This window comes from Mesoplodon bidens, assembly GCF_964165515.1.
Source record: "Mesoplodon bidens genome assembly, chromosome: 12".
NCBI lineage: Eukaryota > Metazoa > Chordata > Mammalia > Artiodactyla > Ziphiidae > Mesoplodon > Mesoplodon bidens.
In genome coordinates, this window is record NC_138168.1 from 69,838,604 (window position 1) to 69,861,457 (window position 22,854).

The following is a 22,854-nucleotide window of genomic DNA, read 5'->3' on the forward strand; positions in this document are numbered from 1 at the left end:
CCTTCTTTGTTTCTAGTTCAATTTTGTCTTAAAGTTTGTTATATGACATTCATATAGCCACTCCAGGTAGTTTTTGGTTACTGTTTGCATGACGTATTTTTTTCCATCCATTTACTTTCAACTTTTCTTGTATATTTGAATTTAAATTATCAAAATGTAAATGGTATATAGTTGGATCATATTTTTAGTCTATTCTGCTAATCTTTGCTTTTATACTGGAGTATTTAATCCATTTATATTTAATTTTTGATAAGATATGATTTACATATGCTATTTTTCTATTTGTTTACTATGTGTCATTTTTTTTAATTCCTCTTTTCCATCATTATTGGAATATAAATTCTCTGTATTTATTGATATTCTCTATTTGGTGAGACATCATTCTGTAATGTTGGAATTCTCTGTTGGATGTGGCTACTGAAGTCTCTTTTGAGTTACCTTAATGATCGTCAAATCATTGGACAGAGATTTCTATACCTAGGAGTAAGTTTGAGAAATGTGAACAATCTCTGTAAAGAAAACTTTAACACACTCCTGAGTGATGCAAGGGCTTAAACAAAAAGAACCTCATAATACTTTTGAATAGGAGGAGTCAATATAATGTAAATATCAATTTTCTTTAAGGAAATGTATTAACACAGTAGCAATAAAATGCCAAGATAATTTTGGGACATTTAGACAACCTGAACCTTGAGTTTGTATGGAAAAAATAAATAAGCAGAGACAATTATGAATAAAAGAATAAGATATCATACAGTTAGATGAATCAAAACAGTGTGGTAATGGCAAAAAAAGTGGGTGGATAGATCAATGGAACAGAAATAACAGTCCAGAAACAGTTTAATGCACATGGGCATCATCTCAAATCAGTGGAGAAAAGATGAATAAATTAAATAAATTATTGAATTATTATTATTGGATAAATTCTGTTTGGAAAAAAGTTAACCATATAGAAATAAATTATAATAATGGCATGGCAAAAAAATTTTAAGTAAAATATAAATTTCATTAATCATATAAAGATTGAAAGATTATCCTGCATAAAACGGATGCCTAGGAAAAAAACACCATTAATCAAATTAAAAGATGAACAAGAAACTTGTAAATACTATTTACCATTTATAATTTCTATAAAATATATGGAAAGTTAGAACCCAATAACTCAATAAAAATGGGTTAGGAATATAAAAAAGAGCTTAAGGAAAAGGAAATACAAATGTCTCTTAAACATGTGAGTAGGTACTCAACTCACAATAAAAGAAATGCAAATAAAGGCAACAATAAGTACCATCTTTTACCTATCAGATTGACAAAGAGCAAACGTTTCATATCACAGTATTACCATGGGTGTGAGAAAACTGGTATGTTACTGGTGGGAGTGTGAATTAGGACAGTTCTTACTGATCACAACCTGGCAGTGTTTACACAAATTACTAAAGCAAACACCTTTTAGTTCAGCAACCACACCTTTGAGAATGTAACCAACAAATATACATGCACATGTGGGAGACAACATACCTACCAAGTTATTCAGTTCAGCATTGTTTATAAAAGCAAAAGAATAAAAACAACTTTAATATCTGCCCATAAGAGCCTGAGTAAATTATATACAAAAGAATGTTACACAACTTACAGAAGGAAAAAAATAACTAAAAAAAAAGGGAAAAAAAGAAAAAGGGAAGACAGGTAAAGAAGCTCTTTATATATTAATGGGAAAGATCTCCAAGATATATTTAAAATATAAAAACATCAAAATGCAGAATAGTATGTATAGGGTGTACCAAAAGGGAAAACAATAAATATTTGTACTGCTTGTACATCTGGGAAGACATAGAAAAGCATTTGTTTTCTTCAGGGAGGGGGAACTAGAATTGGGATATTGGGGTATAGAAATTATGCCACCTAAATTTTGAAAACTATTCCTGCATTTTCTATTCAGAATATAAAAATCATAAACAGTTCAACTACCAGCAAAACAAAAATGGAAGAGAAAAATAAAACCACCTTAGAAACAAAGTATATTTTGGAAGCAGTTAAAATGATAGATGCAGGCTAAAAACACCATCAGAGATCGCAGGCATCTGATAAAAAATGAGCAAGATTAAGTAGAAAAAGAAGTTTAAAAGGATTAGCAGGAAAATGTGAAAAACTCTGAAGCATCAGTAGATGTGAAACTAATATCCAGTAAAAAGACAATATTTTCACCAATACATTCAAAGAAAGTTTTCCTGGAATGATGGGAGATATTCTAACAATTGAGAGCAGAGCATGTCTGCTGGACAGGAAAAACTGATGCTTACTGATGGACCACAAGTTTTTCTTAAGAAAATTTATCGGATGTAACCAGATCAGAACACTCTGTGAGCCTGCAACAAAGGAAGGAAAAATAGTCTGATATTTAAGAAGGAAAAACAGTAAGTCTGGATTCAAACTTCTCCAGAATCACATCCAATGCTAGCATTGTGCAGTGATGTCTACAAAGTTTTAATGGAAAGGAACATCATCATATTTTATGTCCAGCTATACCACTGTGCAATAATCAAAACTAAGGAGAAATATTTTCAAACATACAAGAAATCAAGAAATGTTGTTTCCATAAACATTCTTATAAAAACTCTCAGAGGACAGGCTTCAGCCAACCAAAATATGGATTTTAAAGTCAAGATATAGTCATGGTGAGCAGTGAATCCATTTATATATTCCATTAATGTTAACAACTGTGGGAACTATATGCTTAAGGAAGTGACTATGAACATTTTCCACCCTGAAATTGTAGAAATGATATAACTAATAAAAGTCAAAGGGTGAGAAAATATAGGGAGTAGCATATGTAGTTAAAATGAATTAGAGGAGATCATACTTTATAATGTTTTAAAAAGTGGACTATGTAAATATGGTGGCCTTGGTGGAGGAAAATAAGCCTGGGATAGGACTTGTTCTAATATTAGCTCTGTTCTAATATTAGCATATTGGTGAGACTTCTTCCTCTCTTTCATGCATGGTTAAAAAACTATTACATGTGAATCTCAAATAGTTTCCACAGTATCTCCTTATAATATTGAAGCAATAGAAGCCAAATGACCAGGGTTTCTGCCTATATCAGAAGTCTAAGGACCAGGTCTTACCCTCTAAAAATTTCTCTCATGCAAAAAGTTCAGGGTTAGACTTACCACATGATCCAGGAATTTCACTTCTGGGTATATACTAAAAATAATTGAAAGAAGGGGCTTGAAGATATATTTATATGCCTTATGTTCATAGCACATTATTCACAATAACTAAAATGTGGGAACAACTCAAGTGTCCATAGGTGGATGAGTGGATAAGAAAAATGTGGTATGTACACACAATGGAATATTATTCAGCCTTAAAAGGGAAGGAAATCCTGACATATGCTACAACATGGATGAACCTTGAGGACATTATGCTGACTGAAACAAGCCAGTCACAAAAGACAGAATACTATATGATTCTACCTGTACGAGTTACTTCAAGTAGTCAATATCATAGAGACAGAGAAAGTAGAATGGTAATTGCCAGGGGCTGAAGGGAGGGGGTAGTAGGGAGTTACTGTTGAATAGATACAGAGTTTAAGTTTTACAAGATAAAAGCGTATGGAGATGGATAGTGGTTTTGCCTGCATAACATTATGAATATATTTAATACCACTGAACTGTACACTTAAAAACGGTTAAGATGGTAAATTTTATGTTATGTGTATTTTACCACCATACAAAAAATGGTAAAATAGTTCAAGGTTAGGCTGTTATATTGGTTAAGGTTCCTTGCTGGAAACAGCAGAATCCATTCTACCTAGTTATACAAGAAGGATTGCTTTGGAATCATTAGAAGACTGGAGTTATAAGATGTAGGCTAAGCCTTCAGGAAAAAACTCCTAAAACAATATGCCAGTACTGGCACCATCCCCAGATCACTGTGCAACAGCACTCCATAGCCCATTCAGCTACTGTTTCTTAACTGTGGTAAGGATGCACTTCTGCCTCAGATCTTGAGTATTGCTTGGTTCGGGATGTTGGTGAACATGCACTGGTGCTCAAGGCAATTCCAGATGAAATGCCCAGGTGTAACCCAGAAAACCCATGTATCCTCTAACCCTCAGGGGTTACCCCTTACTTTAATATTCAACAAGATAGACCATAGCTGGATGGCAAATCTCACTTATTTCTATGTACTTCTGGGCAGACCATTCTGTAGTCTGCTTCATCCTTTGTTAATACCTCTCAGCATCTGCTTTCTTCACTCACCTCTCCTGTTTTTGCATTACTTTTATATACCACTAACCCAAGATGCAAGGTAGAGGAGTCTTTTCTGAAGGTTTGAAGATATTGGAGGGTAATTATAGCACAGAGAAGGACATAATTTTACCACTAACACAAAGCGATTGGTGTGGGGAATACTTTTTACTAAAGGTTTGTGGTTAGTGAGGCTAATTAATTAATAAATCAGAATTTCATATTTGATGTCAAACATTAGCATAGTAGAAAAGCATTAAGCATCTCCCATCTTATGGACTTTTTCACTGGTCCCATCCCTCCCTCTGCTGCTGGGGCTCATCTCTTTCCAAAGTCCCTTCTCATCTCTTATTGTTCATGTGCCCCTTATTCTCTTGCTTGTGCTGCCAGTAGAAACTTAACTTTCTTACTTGATTATCTTTTTGTTTTACAGTTTTCTTCCAGGTCGTGTCTTGGGGAATGGGGTTTATTTTTCACACCAGTAGATTCATTGAATTATTGTTCAAAGAAAAATCTTTCTTCTTCATATAAACTGTATGCTCCTACCTCTGTAAGTAAAAAGCCAGAATTTTTTTTTGGAATATAGCTACTTTACCCTCCTTGAAACAGTAATAATGAAAAAAAATTAGTGGTGCAGATTGAAATGGAAAACTGGTAGAAAGTAGAAAAGATAAAACAAAGATTTGATTTTAATAAAAAGGAATGAAAACAGTTTTTGACTTGTAGACCCAATTTTTGACCTGTACTAAATTCACAGAAGATCATCAGTGGGCTTCAGTGTTGTATATTTTATTCCTTGAATTCTGGAAATCAAAAGTAAATTCATTCCTTTTGATCTTATTTTTACATAGGTCACCATTTTTCTTTCATCTGATATTGTAACATCTTCAAATAAAGTCCCTGCTACCTTTCTTTTATATTATATCACTTCATATCATATTATATTTATATCAGCAGATCACTGAAATCTATAAAATGAAATTAAAAGAAGCATCACTATCAGAATCCATGTTTTGCTAGTTCTCTAAGACAAGCATTAAGTATGGGGCACTCAATATATTGGCAATGAAATGGGACTCCCTACCCCCAAAAGAACAGTCATGATAATAGAAATGGAAGCTGATTTTTATTTACTGTGGGGTCAGAAAATGGACAAGATGTAGTTAATATTTCTTAACTCTTTCCTTGTTTCACTCAGACCCTATAGCAGACTAAAAACCATTGCCCAAGTATCAGCAGATTAAAGAGACTGAATTCATTCTTTATTATGCATTTGTATATTCGTTAGTGAGAGGAAAATTGGAGGTTCAACTGTGCCTCACTTTGGGTAGTTTGGCTGAGGACTGGCTCAGCAGGTTGAGGATACCAATCACAGGTTCAAAGGGCACTACTTTCTAACATGGCTACTTCTCCAACCATTGCTACATAAACGTGTTATGGGGTGGGGGACCCCCTCTACTAGAATGTTAGCCATGGGATGAAAATAGACCATTTATGACTGTTCTAAGCAGCAGGGTCATAGAGTTCAGAAGATTCCTTGCACTCTACTACTTCTCAGCTTGTAACTCATCCCCATCACAGTAAATCATATATCTGTAGGATTTCCATAGATATAAGATTCTATATTTCTATACTTCTATCTATATTTCTATAGATATAGGATTCTAAATCTATAGGCTATATCTATACCATGTGACATGAATGGTTTGTATCTGTCATCCCTTTAGGCAACATTCATTACACAAATATTTACTGAGTGCCTAACATGTGCCAGGCACTATTTTAATTCCTGAGATACCTCAGTGAACAAAACAAAGAGTTCTGTCCTGGGGGTTAAATTTTAGTGGTGGTAGTCAAGGTGGAAGGAGACGAAGCAATAAATATGAGAGGTAATTTATATAATATGTTAAAGGCAGAAGTACTATGGAAAACAAAATGTAGAAAGGGGTAGACAGGGATCAGGGGTTGATGTCAGTTTGGAAATAGCGATTGACATGTAGCTTGGCTGTGGATAAATTATACTATATACACTCTTTAAGACAGAGTTTGTGTTTTTTTTCATCCATGTATCCCTAGCACAGTACCCAAAATATAGTAGGTGGCTGAAGATTGTTTGTTGAATTAATTTTTCTGATGCAATTTAGAATACATAAAGTGATTTGTCAGGTCTTATTTGTAAGCAACATTACCTCAGCACTTTTCAAACTCAAGGACGTTCCTCTGCTTCTGCAAAAAAATACGTGGCACATATTCATTTTAAGGAAACCTCATTAGGAAATAATGTTCTATGCCATCACCTTCAATTTAGTTAATGTCTCCATTGAAGATTGGGTCACCGTGCTCTTTCTAGCATCTGGCAAAATATAGCATATAGCCTAAGAAGAGTTGGCCATTTTACTGTCAGAAATGGAGACTACAAACAAATTGTCAGGTCTATGTTGTAACATGGACATAGTTCTTGTGAACAAAAATGAAAAAACACAAATTCTGCCAAAAATCAAGGTGCCTCTGTATATACTAGCTTTGAAGATTGAATTCGGTTAGAATTCTGACAGTAGAGGTATTACCACTGTTCCTAACAGGCAGCTGATGAGCTTTCAACCACCTTCTGTTTTAATTAGGGTTGAGATTGTGCTACCGTACCAGAATGGCCCAAAATACAGTGGTTTTTAAAAGGATACAAATCTATTTTGCTTTCAAATGAAATGTGACCAGTTTAGCCCAGATGGGCAGATCTACCATCGACTGGCCATTTTCCATGCCTGTATGGTCAAATCCAAGATTCTGCCATGTCCTGAGTTCCAGCCAGCAGATAGGAGAAAGAGAGTATAGAAAAGTCACACCCAGTGTTTTAAAATTCAGACCTGGAAGCGGCAAACATCATTTCCTCTAATAGTCCATTTATGAGAAGTATATCTCATGCCCACATCTAACTGCAAGGGAGGCTGGGAAGCAGAGTGTAGCAGTGCAGTCATGGGCTGATTTTTGGAAGAAGGGGAGAATATATTTTGGTGGGCAATTTGCTGTTTCCTTCATAATCTCTGAATCAATACAACATAAGAATGAGTGTTTTGTGTTTGCTTGTAATACATTCATGCATGCGGAAAGGCCATTACAGGATTACACCAAGATAAAGCGACATCTCTCATCCCCATCCCTGGTGTCCCCTGGAAGCTCTTGTAAAGCAAATTAATACTTTCAATGCCCCAGTACTAACAATGTAAGCTGGCTTGGTAAGTGCTGCTGAGTCTCAGACGATTCCACATGAAGATCATGAGAAGGTGCTGCATGTGACAGAATAAACACAGAAAAATCACAATACACCAGAAAACACTTCTAATTTGATTCTGTTCTTCTCTTTCCAAAAAAAGACACTGAACCCTCTCAAAGTCCTTGATGCTGTGCCTCTTAGTCAATATGCAGGCCAATGACTCCACATATTTCCTTTGCAAAGGAATAGGTAGAAATTACTGTTGACTTTATCCTGTTTATATTGATAGTTAATGATGGTACTTACAAGAGGTTTCAGAGATAAAAGAAAATCTTGAAAAAAAAATTGCTGGAAAACATATGGCTCAACTCATGAATTGCACTGCAGGCAGACAAATTATTTCTTGGCTGTAAAAATTGTCCAACTATCTTTTTGCTCCCTAAATCTGATCTTGACAAGGATTCATTGATCCTTAATATGGAATACTTCAGATGACAAAAATCAAAACCAGTAAAGATTGATTCGGCAGCCTACAGATAAATCACCTTGGAATGAATGGGTCAAGAGTCTGAACAGAAGATAATCCTCCAGCTCCTTTAATTTTTTTTTTTTTCCATTATGGAGTCCATAAGATTTTAATCTGGAACCACCAAAAGGAAGTATTCATTCAGAATAAACACAAATACAGAGAAAAGACACATCAACTCAAAAACAAATGTATATGGTATTAAAAATAGAGATGGCACTTAAGTCCTTTTATGAACATCTTTTGGCTCAGTTTCTATAGAGTCAACACTCTATGTTTACCTGCAACTTTATATCAGGCAGACAAAATGATTTGCAAAGGAGCAAATAATGTATTTGTGGAGTAAAAGGAATGTAGAGGAAAAGTGGTATCACTAGACTACTCCCAATTTATTGACTTTGGTAAGACATTTGTATCCCTGGAGTCCAGTTCTTTTTTGTAAAATGGGGGACAATTATGCTTATCTTCCACAAATATACTAATCCAGTGAGGTAATACAAGTGAACATGTCCTGTAAAGCATTGAATTCTGCACACCTATGAAGTTTGATATTATTTATTATTTTGCAGGGATTCTAGGACAAATGATTTCTTAACAACATAATTGCTGGTCCCAGAATTGCTATTAGTCTGAATGTGACTTTCAAACATTTCCTTTACTTCAACTATTTCCTCATTTTCCTCTCATCTCATCTGATATGTCTGTTCTGTCTACATTATCCCCCCAAAATCCTACTTCCCTTTTCTCCAAATGCCATCTCTCTGCCTACCAGATAAGGAACACTATCTATCTGTGTTCTCTTGTTAATCTATTGACCTTTAAGCACAGTTGTGTTTCATTAAGAGGGCATGTACTTTGAGGCAAACATTTTCCACTGGTTTAATTTTAGCTGTAAGAGAGACAGGGGAGGTGTATCACCAAAAGAGGTCACAGACACAGAGCGGGAGAGAAAGACACTCTACAGCACATTCCTCTGGTATCATCTGGTATTTAATTTTCTGCAGTAAAGATCTATGCTATACTGATTTCATGGAAAATACAGAAAGAGATAAAACAATAGAACATTTCAGCACTCATTCCAGGAGGGTACACTGCCAGGGCATTAGGAACACAAAATAGAAATCAGTTTGAATAGATTATGGTTCAGATTGGTTTCACAGGATCCCAATTACACCAGTTTTTAACTGGGTAACTCTGGGCACATTGAAAGCTTTCTGAATCTCGTTTTCTTTCTCTGTTAGGAAGGAATAACTGTGACTTTCTGATGTGATTATTATGAGGACTAAATGTTAGTATTACATGTGAAAAGTTCTGGCCTAAAGTGGGTGCTTAATAAATATTATTTACTTATACATTTATAAACAATAAATATTATTTACTTATAACTGTATACCTCTCAGTGGATACTGGCCATGTGCCTTTACTGAGATACAGAGAGCTCAAAGAAGAGGCACACTATTCATTTGCTGAAGACTTAAGCTATGGTTACATAAAGTCTAAAGAGTACTAGAGTCCAGACTCGCAGGAAAGCAAGATATTCTTCTGTGTATCATCCATGACTGGCAAATATCCAGCCTCTGATTAAACTCAACAAGGGACAGGATGTTCATTAGCTACAAAGCAATTCATTCCTTTTAAGAACACTTCTAACTATTAGAAAGAGCTTGCTTTTTTTTTTTAACATCCTAATTGGAGTGTAATTGCTTTACAACGGTGTGTTAGTTTCTGCTGTATAACAAAGTGAATCAGCTATACATATACATATATCCCCATATCTCCTCCCTCTTGCATCTCCCTCCCACTCTCCCTATCCCGCCCCTCTAGGCAGACACAAAGCAACAAGCTGATCTCCCTGTGCTATGCAGCTGCTTCCCACTAGCTATCTATTTTACGTTTGGTAGTGTATATATGTCCATGCCACTCTCTCACTTCGTGCCAGTTTACCCTTCCCTCTCCCCATGTCCTCAAGTCCATTCTCTATGTTTCCTTCTTTATTCCTGTCCTACCCCTAGAACCATTTTTTTTTTTTTAGATTCCATATATATGTGTTAGCATACAGTATTTGTTTTTCTCTTTCTGACTTACTTCACTCTGTATGTCAGTCTCTGGGTCCATCCACCTCACTACAAATAACTCAATTTCATTCCTTTTTATGGCTGAGTAATATTCTATTGTATATATGTGCCACATCTTCTTTATCCATTTATCTGCCGATGGACACGTAGGTTGCTTCCATGTCCTGGCTATTTTAAATAGAGCTGCAACGTACACTGTGGTACATGACTCTTTTTGAATGATGATTTTCTCGGGTTATATGCCCAGTAGTGGGATTGCTGGGTCGGATGGTAGTTCTATTTTTAGTCTTTTGAGGAACCTCCATACAGTTCTCCATAGTGGCTGTACCAATTTACATTCCCACCAACAGTGCAAGAGGGTTCCTTTTTCTCTACAACCTCTCCAGCATTTATTGTTTGTAGATTTTTTGATGATGGCCATTCTGACTCGTGTGATGTGATACCTCATTGTAGTTTTGATTTGCATTTCTCTAATGATTAGTGATGTTGAGCATCCTTTCATGTGTTTTTGGCAACTGGTATATCTTCTTCGGAGAAATGTCTATTTAGATCTTCTGCCCATTTTTGGACTGGGCTGTTTGTTTTTTTGTTATTGAGCTGTATGAGCTTCTTGTATATTTTGGAGATTAATCTTTTGTCAGTTGCTTTGTTCGCAAATATTTTCTTCCATTCTGTGGGTTGGCTTTTTGTCTTGTTTATGGTTTCCTTTGCTGTGCAAAAGTTTTCAGTTTCATTAGATCCCATTTGTTTATTTTAGTTCTTGTTTCCTTTCTCAAGGATCTTGCTGTGATTTATGTCATGAAGTGTTCTGCTATGTTTTCCTCTAAGAGTTTTATAGTGTCTGGTATTACATTTAGGTCTTTAACCCATTTTGAGTTTATTTTTGTGTATAGTGTTAGGGAGTGTTCTAATTTCATTCTTTTACATGTAGCTGTCCAGTTTTCCCAGCACCACTTATTGAAGAGGCTGTCTTTTCTCCACTGTATATTCTTGCCTCCTTTATCAAAAATAAGGTGACCATATGTGTGTGGGTTTATCTCTGGGCTTTCTATCCTGTTCCATTGATCTATATTTCTGTTTTTGTGCCAGTAGCATACTGTCTTGATTACTGTAGCTTTGTAGTATAGTCTGAAGTCAGGGAGCCTGATTCCTGCAGCTCCATTCTTCTCTCTCAAGATTGCTTTGGCTATTCGGGGTCTTTTGTGTTTCCATACAAATAGTGAAATTTTTTATTCTAGTTCTGTGAAAAATGCCATTGGTAATTTGATAGGGATTGCATTGAATCTGTAGATTGCTTTGGGTAGTAGAGTCATTTTCACAATGTTGATTCTTCCAATCCAACAACATGGTATACCTCTCCATGTGTTTGCATCATCTTTAATTTCTTCATCAGTGTCGTATAGTTTTCTTCATACAGGTCTTTTGTCCCTTTAGGTAGGTTTATTCCTAGGTATTTTATTCTTTTTGTTGCAATGTTAAATGTTTCCTTAATTTCTCTTTCAGATTTTTCATCGTAAATGTATAGGAATGCAAGAGATTTCTGTGCATTAATTTTGTATCCTGCAACTTTACCAATTAATTGATTAGCTCTAGTCGTTTTCTGGTAGCATCTTTAGGATCGTCTATGCATAGTATCCCGTCATCTGCAAACAGTGACAGTTTTACTTCTTTTTTTCTGATTTGGATTCCTTTTTCTTCTCTAATTGCTGTGGCTAAAACTTCCAAAACTATGTTGAATAATAGTGTTGAGAGTGGGCAACCTTGTCTTCTTCCTGATCTTAGTGGAAATGGATTCAGTTTTTTACCATTGAGAACGATGTCAGCTGTGGGTTTGTCATCAATGGCCTTTATCTTATCAAAGAACCAGCTTTTGGTTTTATTGATCTTTGCTATCATTTCCTTCATTTATTTTTCATTTATTTCTGGTCTCATATTTATGATTTCTTTCCTCCTGCTAACTTTGGGGTTTTTTTGCTCTTCTTTCTCTAATTGCTTTAGGTGTAAGGTTAGCTTGTTTATTTGAGATGTTTCTTGTTTCTTGAGGTAGGACTGTATGGCTCTAAACTTCCCTCTTAGAACTGCTTTTGCTGCATCCCATAGGTTTTGGGTTGTCGTGCTTTCATTGTCATTTGTTTCTAGATATTTTTTCATTTCCTCTTTGATTTCTTCAGTGATCTCCTGGTTATTTAGTAGTGTATTGTTTAACCTTCATGTGCTTGTATTTTTTACAGATTTTTTCCTGTAATTGATATCTAGTCTCATAGCATTGTGGTCAGAAAAGATACTTGATATGATTTCAATTTTCATAAATTTGCCAAGGCCTCATCTATGACCCAAGATATGATCTACCCTGGAGAATGTTCCATGAGCACTTGAGAAGAAAGTGTAATCTGCTCTTTTTGGATAGAATGTCCTATAAGTATCAGTTAAGTCCATCTTGTTTAATGTATCATTTAAAGCTTGTGTTTCCTTATTTATTTTCATTTTGGATGATCTGTCCATTGGTGAAAGTGGGTTGTTAAAGTCCCCTACTATGATTGTGCTACTGTCTATTTCCCCTTCTATGGCTCGTGGCATTTGCCGGTATGTGTCCCTAGGTCTGAAGTGGGTCTCTTGTAGACAGCATATATATGGGTCTTGATTTTGTATCCATTTAGCCAGTTCATGTCTTTTGGTTGGAGCATTCAATCCATTTACATTTAAGGTATTTATCGATATATATGTTCCTATTTTAATTTTCTTAATTGTTTTGGGTTTGTTATTGTAAGTCTTTTCCTTCTCTTGTGTTTCCTGCCTAGAGAAGTTCCTTTAGCATTTTTTGTAAAGCTGGTTTGGTTTTGCTGAATTCTCTTAACTTTTACTTATCTGTAAAGGTTTAATTTTTCCATCGAATCTGAATGAGATCCTTGCTGGATAGAGTAATCTTGGTTGTAGGTTTTTCCCTTTCATCACTTTAAATATATCCTGCCACTCCCTTCTGGCTTGCAGAGTTTCTGCTGAAAGATTAGCGTTAACCTTATGGGGATTCCCTTGTATGTTAGTTGTTGCTTTTCCCTTGCTGCTTTTAGTATTTTTTTCTTTGTATTTAATTTCTGATAGTTTGAGTAATATGTGTCTTGGCATGTTTCTCCTTGGATTTGTCCTATATGGACTCTCTCTGCTTCCTGGACTTGATTGACTATTTCCTTTCCCATATTAGGGAAGTTTTCAGCTATAATCTCTTCAGATATTTTCTCAGTCCTTTTTTTTTTCCCTCTTCTTCTTCTGGGTCCCTATAATTCGAATGTTGGTGTGTTTAATGTTGTCCCAGAGGTCTCTGAGATTGTCATCAATTCTTTTCATTCTTTTTTCTTTATTCAGCTCTATGGTATTTATTTCCACTATTTTATCTTCCAGGTCACTTATCTGTTCTTCTGCCTCAGTTATTCTGCTATTGATTCCTTCTAGAGAATTTTTAATTTCATTTATTGTGTTGTTCATCATTGTTTGTTTGCTCTTTAGTTCTTCTAGGTCCTTGTTAAACGTTTCTTGTATTTTCTCCATTATCTTTCCAAGATTTTGGATCATCTTTACTATCATTACTCTGAATTCTTTTTCAGGTAGACTGCCTATTTCCTCTTCATTTGTTTCGTCTGGTAGGTTTTTACCTTGCTTCTTCATTTGCTGCATATTTCTCTCTCTTCTCATTTTGCTTAATTTTCTGTGTTTGGGGTGTCATTTTTGCAGGCTGTATGTTAGTAGTTCTCGTTTTTTTTTGGTGTCTGCTCCCAGTGGGTAAGGTTGGTTCAGTGGGTTGTGTAGGTTTCCTGGTGGAGGGGACTGGTGCCTGTGTTCTAGTGGATGAACCTGGATCTTGTCTTTCTGGTGGGCAGGACCACATCTGGTGGTGTGTTTTGAGGTGTCTGTGAACTTATTATGATTTTAGGTAGCCTCTCTGCTAATGGGTGGGGTTGTGTTCCTGTCTTGCTTGTTGTTTGGCATAGGGTGTCCAACACTGTAGCTTGTTGGTCATTGAGTGGAGCTGTGTCTTAGCATTGAGAAGGAGATCTCTGGGAGAGCTTTTGCCATTTGGTATTACTTGGGGCCGGGAGGTCTCTGGTGGACCAATTGTCCTGAACTTGGCTCTCCCACCTCAGAGGCTCAGGCCTGACACCAGGCCAGAGCACCAAGACTCTGTCAGCCATACGGCTCTTTTGGGAGGTCTGAGTTCTTCTGCCAGCATTCAGTAGGTGTTCTGTAGGAGTTGTTCCACATGTAGATGTAGTTTTGATGTATTTGTGGGGAGGAAGGTGCTCTCCATGTCTTACTCCTCTGCCATCTTGAAGGCGCCCCTCAGAAAGCGCTTGCTTACACTTCATTGAAATCTGCCTTATCATAAATTCCAGCTATTAATCCTATGTCTTCCTATTACAATATTAAAGATGAAGGTGAATCATCATTATTTCATGAAACACCTATAAAAAATGAAGACAAGATCATGCCAGATTTAAGTCTTCTCTTGTTTTATTTCTTGATTCTCTTATGATATAATTTTGAACCTTTTACTGGCCTAGTTTACTCTAGTTTTTAATGTATAGTCTTGTTTTTAATGTATAGGAACCAGGTTTGAACACAGTGCTATGTGTGTGGCCAAATACAATGAGTCTCTTTTCTTTTTTAATTAGCATGTGATACATTTATAAATGTAATCTATGTTTGCAGTTTATGTTTACCTTCCACTAGGAGCAACACATGCCTTTATTCAAACCAGGACACTTTTGAGCGTGGAAGATGTGCTTTTAGCAATTATACTTGGAAAACAGACATTAACTGGAATTATTAAGGCTAACAAAGACAGGTCATCTTCCTACAGCAAAAGTGTCCTCCCCTTCTGTTCTATTCTCCCTCCCTTTATCTCTTGTATTTCTCACCTAAATGGTCTCTTCTCTGGTTTATTCTGGTAGTTTATGGAAGTTTATGAAATTCAACTGCATAAGTCTTGTTCTGTTATTCTGTATATACTCTAATGTCTTCTAACAGATATGCTTTTGGTATATACAGTGTTCATTGCTCTATTTCACATCTCATTAAAACACCAAGTTTGTGTAATCTCTTTTGGAAAAATGTCAAGCTTCCTTTCCTATAGCCTTCTCTGTACATTAGAATACTATAACCATCTGAGACTGTTAAAATTACCCTGGTGTTTATACTTTTCTCTTGAATTAATGCTTCCCATATATATCTGCTGCTTTTGAGTATTCCCAGCTTCATCAGTTTATCTGAGTAATTCTCTCTTTCTTAAATTTCAGGTTGATACTTTCCAATCACATCATCAAGTCTACAAATAATTATATAAAATTGCATTTGTTTATTACCTTATACATTGCAAAATTGATTTCATATTTGCATTTGAGTGTTCCAAAAACTCTTGAGCAAGGCTGAAAAAGTATAATTATCTTGTCTTTACAGAGGAAGAGATGAATGACTTAAATTCAGATCTTTAGTTTCTATTCTGGTGTTCTTTCAACTATACCATAATGTTTTCTTCTTTCTTATCATTCAATAAATACCTCTGCCTTTTTGCCCATTTTCATGTGCTGAGTGATACATTTATAAGAAAGCAAGTAGTTATTCAACATCATCTAAATACTTTCTTTTCCTAAGCTGTGAGACTCAACTTGAAGAAAATTTGCAAATAGTATATATGTCTCTATGTTTTTATCTTTCTCCCCATGGAATAAAAATTACTAGATATAGATTCTGTCTCTCCCCATATATTTTTGCCTTATTTTTTTAGTTCATGTGAATAAGCAAAATTGGTAGAAGTTGGTGGGTTCAGGAAATATAAGCAAGTTCTCTATGAGATGCTACACATTGTTGTACTTCTACGTTATTGGTCTATCAAAGGGACACATGAACAACTTTAAACTCCTTTTCTAAGGGATACCAGTCACTACCAGACAATGGACACACCTCATCTTATTTCAAGCATATCCTGTACTTGGAAACCCTGCTACTTATTTCTTTAGAAGATCCTGATTCACCTTATTTGGAAAGGTCATGTCTGAAATGTGGATCCCAGGGTGCAGTTTTTCTCCTCCTCTTTGTCACATTATTTTGTTCTGCAGAGTACTGAAGTTAGGTTCACTCCATTTAGCTCACTCTTTTGTCTTTATTTCTGCTTTCTTAGTAGCAGCCCTTCATACTTCCCAATATGTCAAAAATAGAAACTTACCCCTTAAGCATTTTTATCTCTTCACTAGCAGATATTTTATCTATGGTATGAGTTATAATGTAACTCCTCCCCTTCCTTCCTGCTGGCCTTTAAGACTAGATGTTTGTAATGAGGATGAGTAGTGGAGACAACTCCGGCCCCATCAAAGGAGACTTTTAATCTGAATGTTCTAAGTCTTTTTCTTCCTCAGACTTCCTTTGCTGCCACTGTTCAATTCTGGTCTTTTGGCAAGATTGGAACCCCAGGAAGAGAAGTATTATCACATTATCTCAGGCATCATACATCCTGATTACTCTTTATATGGCTCCAAGACCAGTTCTGATCCACAAAAAGTGAAGAGTGTGTCCCTGGATCAAGAGTCCAAATCCCAACTCTTACAAATTAGCCACATGACCTTGGGCTTGCCACTTGATCCTTCTGGGCATCAGTTTCTTCACCTATTTAACATGAAGGGGTTGAACTAGCTGCTCCCCAATGTTTTCTCCTATTTTGACATTAGCTTATTCAGACCATGGATAAGGTATTTCATGTGTGGCTTTGAGTATCACACAGTGGTCCGTCCTCTCCTTGGTTGGGAGTGATGGGCTTGATGACCAGGAGGTGGTAATTGATGCTCAGTGGTGTTGCTTATAAGAGAATGATTTACTTCTTTTCACCTCCTAACAACTGCTCATCCTTCGTTTTGTCTTAACATTCGTTTCACATATTTCTTTCTAGAGTATTAAATGCATAGAAAAATCACTTTCCATGAAGAGATTTTTTTTTAAGCTTGCACATTCATAATTCATCATTGAGATTCTGGAACTTTAGAAGATTTGTGGACTTTAATATTCTATGCTCTTCAGAGTTTGTGTCTGTGAATATATTTGTCCATGATGGAGTCTGGGTACCTGCAGATAAGAAGTACACATCTCTCAAAGGTAAAAGTCTCTATCTACTTTTAGGTGGTTTCTGTCTCCTATTTATCACAAGTTTTTTCCCCAGGTGCCCAATATTTCCTAGGGTCCAATATTTCACAAGTCTTGCGGCATCGCTGTGAGATGGGTAACAAACCAATTTATATTTTATAGATACTAAAACTGAGGCACAGAGAAAGTATGTGATCTGTTCCAGCACTCCAGCAGCTCGGCAAGGAATGGCAGAATAAAGATCAAGAAAAGAAATAACCTAATTCCTCTGTGATTCTCTTTTGCTGAGGATCAGAGCACCACAGGGCTGACAGAATCTCTGAGAAACTATCAGCCTACTATCCTCTTTGTAGGGAAGCCTATCTGTGAGTTTATTCAGTAGAGATGGCAAGCTCCTGACTATAATCTATACCAGTGCTTAACATTCTTCATTACTAGAATGTTCTTCCACAGACTTTGCCATCATCCACAACCATATGCTGGCACTTATCATGTCAGGCCTTGAACCCTGTAACAGCCTTCTGACTAGGCTGTTACAGTAATTCCTCTCCTCCACTCCCCCTTTCCACCCAACTCACCCAATTTATTCTGCATTCTGTGTCCAGTGATCTTCCTTAAGGCACTACTTCATGGCACCACTTGAGTGTGTAAAGTGTGTAAAGGCTTCCTCTTTCCCAACACATTGGGTCTATGATTCTCTGCCTGGCATTCAAGGCCATCCACAGTTGAACTCTGCTCCCTCCATTATTCAATCATCATTTTCCTATCATATCCCCTGTCCAGATATGCAGATCTCTTTTATTCTTTCCTCAGGATCTCGTGTTGCTTTTAAATCTTAGTCTTCTCATGCCCTCCTTGAAGCCTTTGTTGACTGCTCTAGCTGTGGTAATCTCTTTGCTGTTTTAACACTAATTGTCCTTGTGGGTAGTGTTTGTATTTGTGTGTCACTTTAGTCCATCTGGACCATTAAGTGTCCTAGAGTGCAGGGACTATGTCTTCTTTTTGTCTTACAATAGTACAAAGCACGATAAATGAAGATCATAAAACAACGTTCTCAATAAGTACTAGTTGACTCTCTGAAATTCAGGGAATTGGATTTGTCTGTTATATGTGTGTGTGTATGCACGTGTGTTTGTGTCTGTGTGTATTTATGAGTGGACTTTTTACTTTTGAAACAGAAATAGAGTTACAAGTGTAGAAAACAAACTTATGGTTACCAGGGGTAACGGAGGGGGGATAAATTGGGAGATTGGGATAGACATATACACACTACTATATATAAAATAGATAACTAATAAGGACCAACTGTATAGCACAGGAAACTCTACTCAATACTACTCTGTAATGGCCTATATGGGAAAAGAATCTAAAGAAGTGTGGATATATGTATATGTACAACTGATTCACTTTGCCATACACCTGAAACTAACACAACATTGTAAATCAACTATACTCCAACAAAATTTTTTTTAAAGATCATAGATAAAGAGAGAAGTATATTTAGTTTTTTGGATTTTTTTGAGTATAATTTATCCTCAATTATCACCTAAATTTCAAATGCCTTCCAGAGTCCTCCTTCCTTTAACTGGAAGTTGCTTTGCTGCATATGAGCAATATCTTCCTCGTTGAAGTGGTGTGGTATTTGCTTTCCACTCTGATTTCCCTCTCATGCTCTGAGCATCCCAACCCTTGCCTTTCATTCTCTACAATACAGGACTAAATCTCAAATTTGGGTATTGTATGAACTGGCATATGACCAAGGTTCATATTTTATAAGCAGCTGGAATTCATTGAAAATATTGACATAATAATATAAACTTTCTTTTTCTTAATTTTGAAGGCAGATAAAGTATGAACAGACCTTACCACAGAGGAAAATTAAGCAGTCTTCATTTTGTGAATATTGGTTTAATCTAGAAGTTATGTAATATTTTAAATGTCTCAATTTTAACATATGAGTGTTTCTTCTGATTCCATGGGGTTGTGTTTAGAAATTATGAAAGTTTTATTACATAAAAAATTATAAAACCTCATACATAGGTCCTTTTGAGTTTGAATTAGAGGATTCTGTTCATCCAGTGTAGCAGTCTGCCCAGCAAAAATTCATTCTTTGTTTCTGCCCAAAACTTGTTTATGCTCTTTAAGAGGATAATTGTTGTAAAGCTCTGATTCTTTAATGTTTTCTTCTTATGCTAGATGGAAACATCTCACTGTAATTTCCACCCATTGCTTCTGTACTCTAAGGAGCACTGTCCAGTAGAACTTTGTTTCCATGATTAAAGTGTTCTGTATCTGCACTGCCCAATATGGTAGCGACTAGCCACATGTGGCTTTGAGTAAAGCAACTTGAGGAACTGAATTTTAAATCTATTTAATTTTACTTAATTTAAATTTAAACTTAAATAATCACGTGTGGTCAATGGCTACTGCATTGAACAACACAACTCTAGCATTTTGCAGAATGAGCCAGCAATCACTTTCACATGCCAATTCTCCAAAAATTTTGAGAGGATTTGATCTGTGTATATTCTTTTTAGGTCATTCTTTGTTTCCTCATTAATAGGTTTGCACTTTAGAACGTATTTTGTTGCTGCTGCTGTGGCTGCTGTTGTTATAATCCTCTATTTTTTCTGAAGTCCCTTCTAACTCATAGATTCTGTGATTGTTTCTAGATGTTCCCTGGAGTTGTTTAGCAATTGCAGTCTTGATATATATAAAGCACTCTGAATTCACTGAAAGAAACAGATTGACATATAAATTGCTGAATTTGGAGGCATTTGAAGACATAGGGGACATAAGACTTAAACAAATGTTCTCAACTAGAGACAATAGTGCCCCACTGGGGACATGTGGCCATGTCTGGAGATTTGTTTTGATTGTCACAACTTTGGGGGAGGGGCTTCTGGTAGCCAGTGGATACAGGACGGGGGTGTAGCTCAATTTGCACAGGACAAAGCCCCTACAACAAAGAACTATGCAGCCCCAAATATCCATGGTGCTGAGGTTGAGAAAGTCTGATTTACACAATCATTTAAGGAAGAGGTATCATTTATTTAGACACATAAAGACGTCATTCATTTGAAAAGAAAAGGAGAGATTATTACACAAAACTGCTTGGCTAGGTACTAAGTTTGCAAAGTTTTATAACTTTATAAATGCACATTTGCCTCTAAATTCTCTCTTCCATATCGAGGGCCCTATGGAGTCAGTGAGAACAATGATAAATTTGTTAATCTAAACATTTTACTAAGTTCTTTACTTCTTTCTTTTCCCTCTGAAGCTCTCATTGTGCATCTTGTTATTACCATTGTTAGACAGTCCTAATTTTAGTCCTCATCTGTGTTTTCGTTTTCACAAGCACTACCTGTATTAGAACAAAGCCGCTGTTCAAACGAGTCCAGGTGTAAATGACATGATATTGTGAAGTCAACTTCTTCAGATGATATTTGATGGGGCTCCTCTTTCCTTGGTAGTATTTTATTTGGTAGTGTGAGGCCAGTTAATCTTTCTCCCTCATCTAGAGGCAGGAAATAATTAATACAACCTGGGGGGAGAGCCTGGTGAGCTGGTCAGTATGAAATCTGACACCTAGTGAAATGTGCTTCATTTTCCGGTTTCAGCCCTAGCGAGAAATTTCCCGAGGTTCAGAGAAAGGTTCATCAAATCTTGGCAAATCTCTCCGTAAACTGGGTAGTGTCAGATTCCAAAAGAAATGTGAAAGTTTTACCTGGCTTCAAATTTCTAGTGTTAAAAGTTTCAGCAGGGCTTCCCTGGTGGCGCAGTGATTGAGAGTCCGCCTGCCGATGCAGGGGACACGGGTTCGTGCCCCGGTCTGGGAAGATCCCACGTGCCGCGTAGCAGCTGGTCCCGTGAGCCATGGCCGCTGAGCCTGCGCGTCCGGAGCCTGTACTCCGCAACGGGAGAGGCCACAATAGTGAGAGGCCCGCGTACCGCAAAAAAAAAAAAAAAAGAAAGTTTCAGCAGTCCAAGCAAGAAGGTTCCTTGCAATGTCAAAAAAAATCCCAGTTTCTTATTTTGGATAACTAATTGGAATGGACAATTGATTGAGAATAAAATCTACAGGGAGACACATTTCATAGCAACCTATCCAGCCTCATTCAGATCACACAGTAGTTTTCAATGGACCTGGATGCTACGATGGCACCAACAAATTCACATTGTTCATTATCACATCGTATCATAAGTTTCCCACATTCAAAGCCAAGCTAAGGAGAAAATATTCTCCCAGAGGGTTTTTCAAAGTTCACGTGAAAGAAGAATGCATGGGACATTTCCTATGCAGTTCCAGAGAGTAGAAAAGAATGTATAATGATAAGAATCAAGAGAAAATCCCTAAACTATTGTTCATGAATTGAGTTCTAGCAGGCTATGAAGGTGAACAGAGAGGTCACATTGCCAAGTTCTAATAGTAGTTCTGGATTCTGAAATAAAAATGTAGAAAACCTTGTCCTGATTTGAGTAGATTCAAGATCTGATATACTGCATGCATTATTTATTTATTTATTTATTGAAGTGTAGTTAATTTACAATGTTGTGTTAGTTCCTGCATTCAGTTTAAAAATCTCCTTGCAGAACCTTCATACATCCACTTAGTACCAAAGGGCTGTCTTGCCCAGTTCCCAGGGGGCTCTAGGCAAGCTGATTGCAGCCCTGCTAAGTCAGAGAAGGGAAGCTGCCTTCCTAGCGTGTTGCTCCTTTTAAAGGAGCTACATCCTGCCAGGGCGTTGGAATCATTACAGCCTCATGATAAAATTTCTGGCAATTTAATTAACACAAAGACATTTGAATAGTATCTAGTGTTTTGTAATCTCCTTCTGTCTGAATACCATATAACCAAGGACATTCAAATGGAACAGAATTAGCCTACTTTAAGGACACCTGAAACAAATTCATACATGCTGAAGTTATTTAATCATTGGGGCTGAGAAATGGATGTGGTTAAGATGATGAACAGGCTTTCTCCATAGTGTTTTTGATTGAAGGGAGTGCTCCTATAGAGATATTGATCTCTGGGATAAATAAAAACACTGGGGATTAAAATCACATTGATTATCACTAACTACTCCTCCTTTTTCATTGAAAACAATACAGGGGCCATCAAATCAGGCCTATAGCCACAAATCAAAGGCCATTTTTCCATGTCCAAGCATGGGGAAAAAATGTTGTTACCAAATCTATCTTTTCAATCACTCCCATAACATAGGTAGCAACTGCTGTCAGCAGTGACACGGGCTAACATGAAGAGTGATGATAGGTTATTCTTTCTTGGTCTCTTTGGTGATCAAGCACTCTGCAGTTGTGATTGATTGCTGTCTCATAGTGGATTTTTTTTTTTTTTTGAGAGCGATGTTCTAAAAGATTTCCTAGGCTGAATCTAAAATAGCATAGTGAAAAAAATTATAAATTTACCCCAATAATTGATGCTAAAAACTAATTTTCAAAATATTCCTGAAGAAATCATATCTTTTGAATCAGTTTACTAGGAAATTGTTCTAATTGTTCCAACGAAAGTACTGCTTTTAAAAATAATCTGGGGTGTTCTGTTTTGATTAGTGGTGAATGGGGTTTAAGACCTGGCAAAATTCAAATCCATTCAGCAATGCCTTGGCCTCAGTATCTTTCTTTGAAATGAAAGCAAGCTGTGAG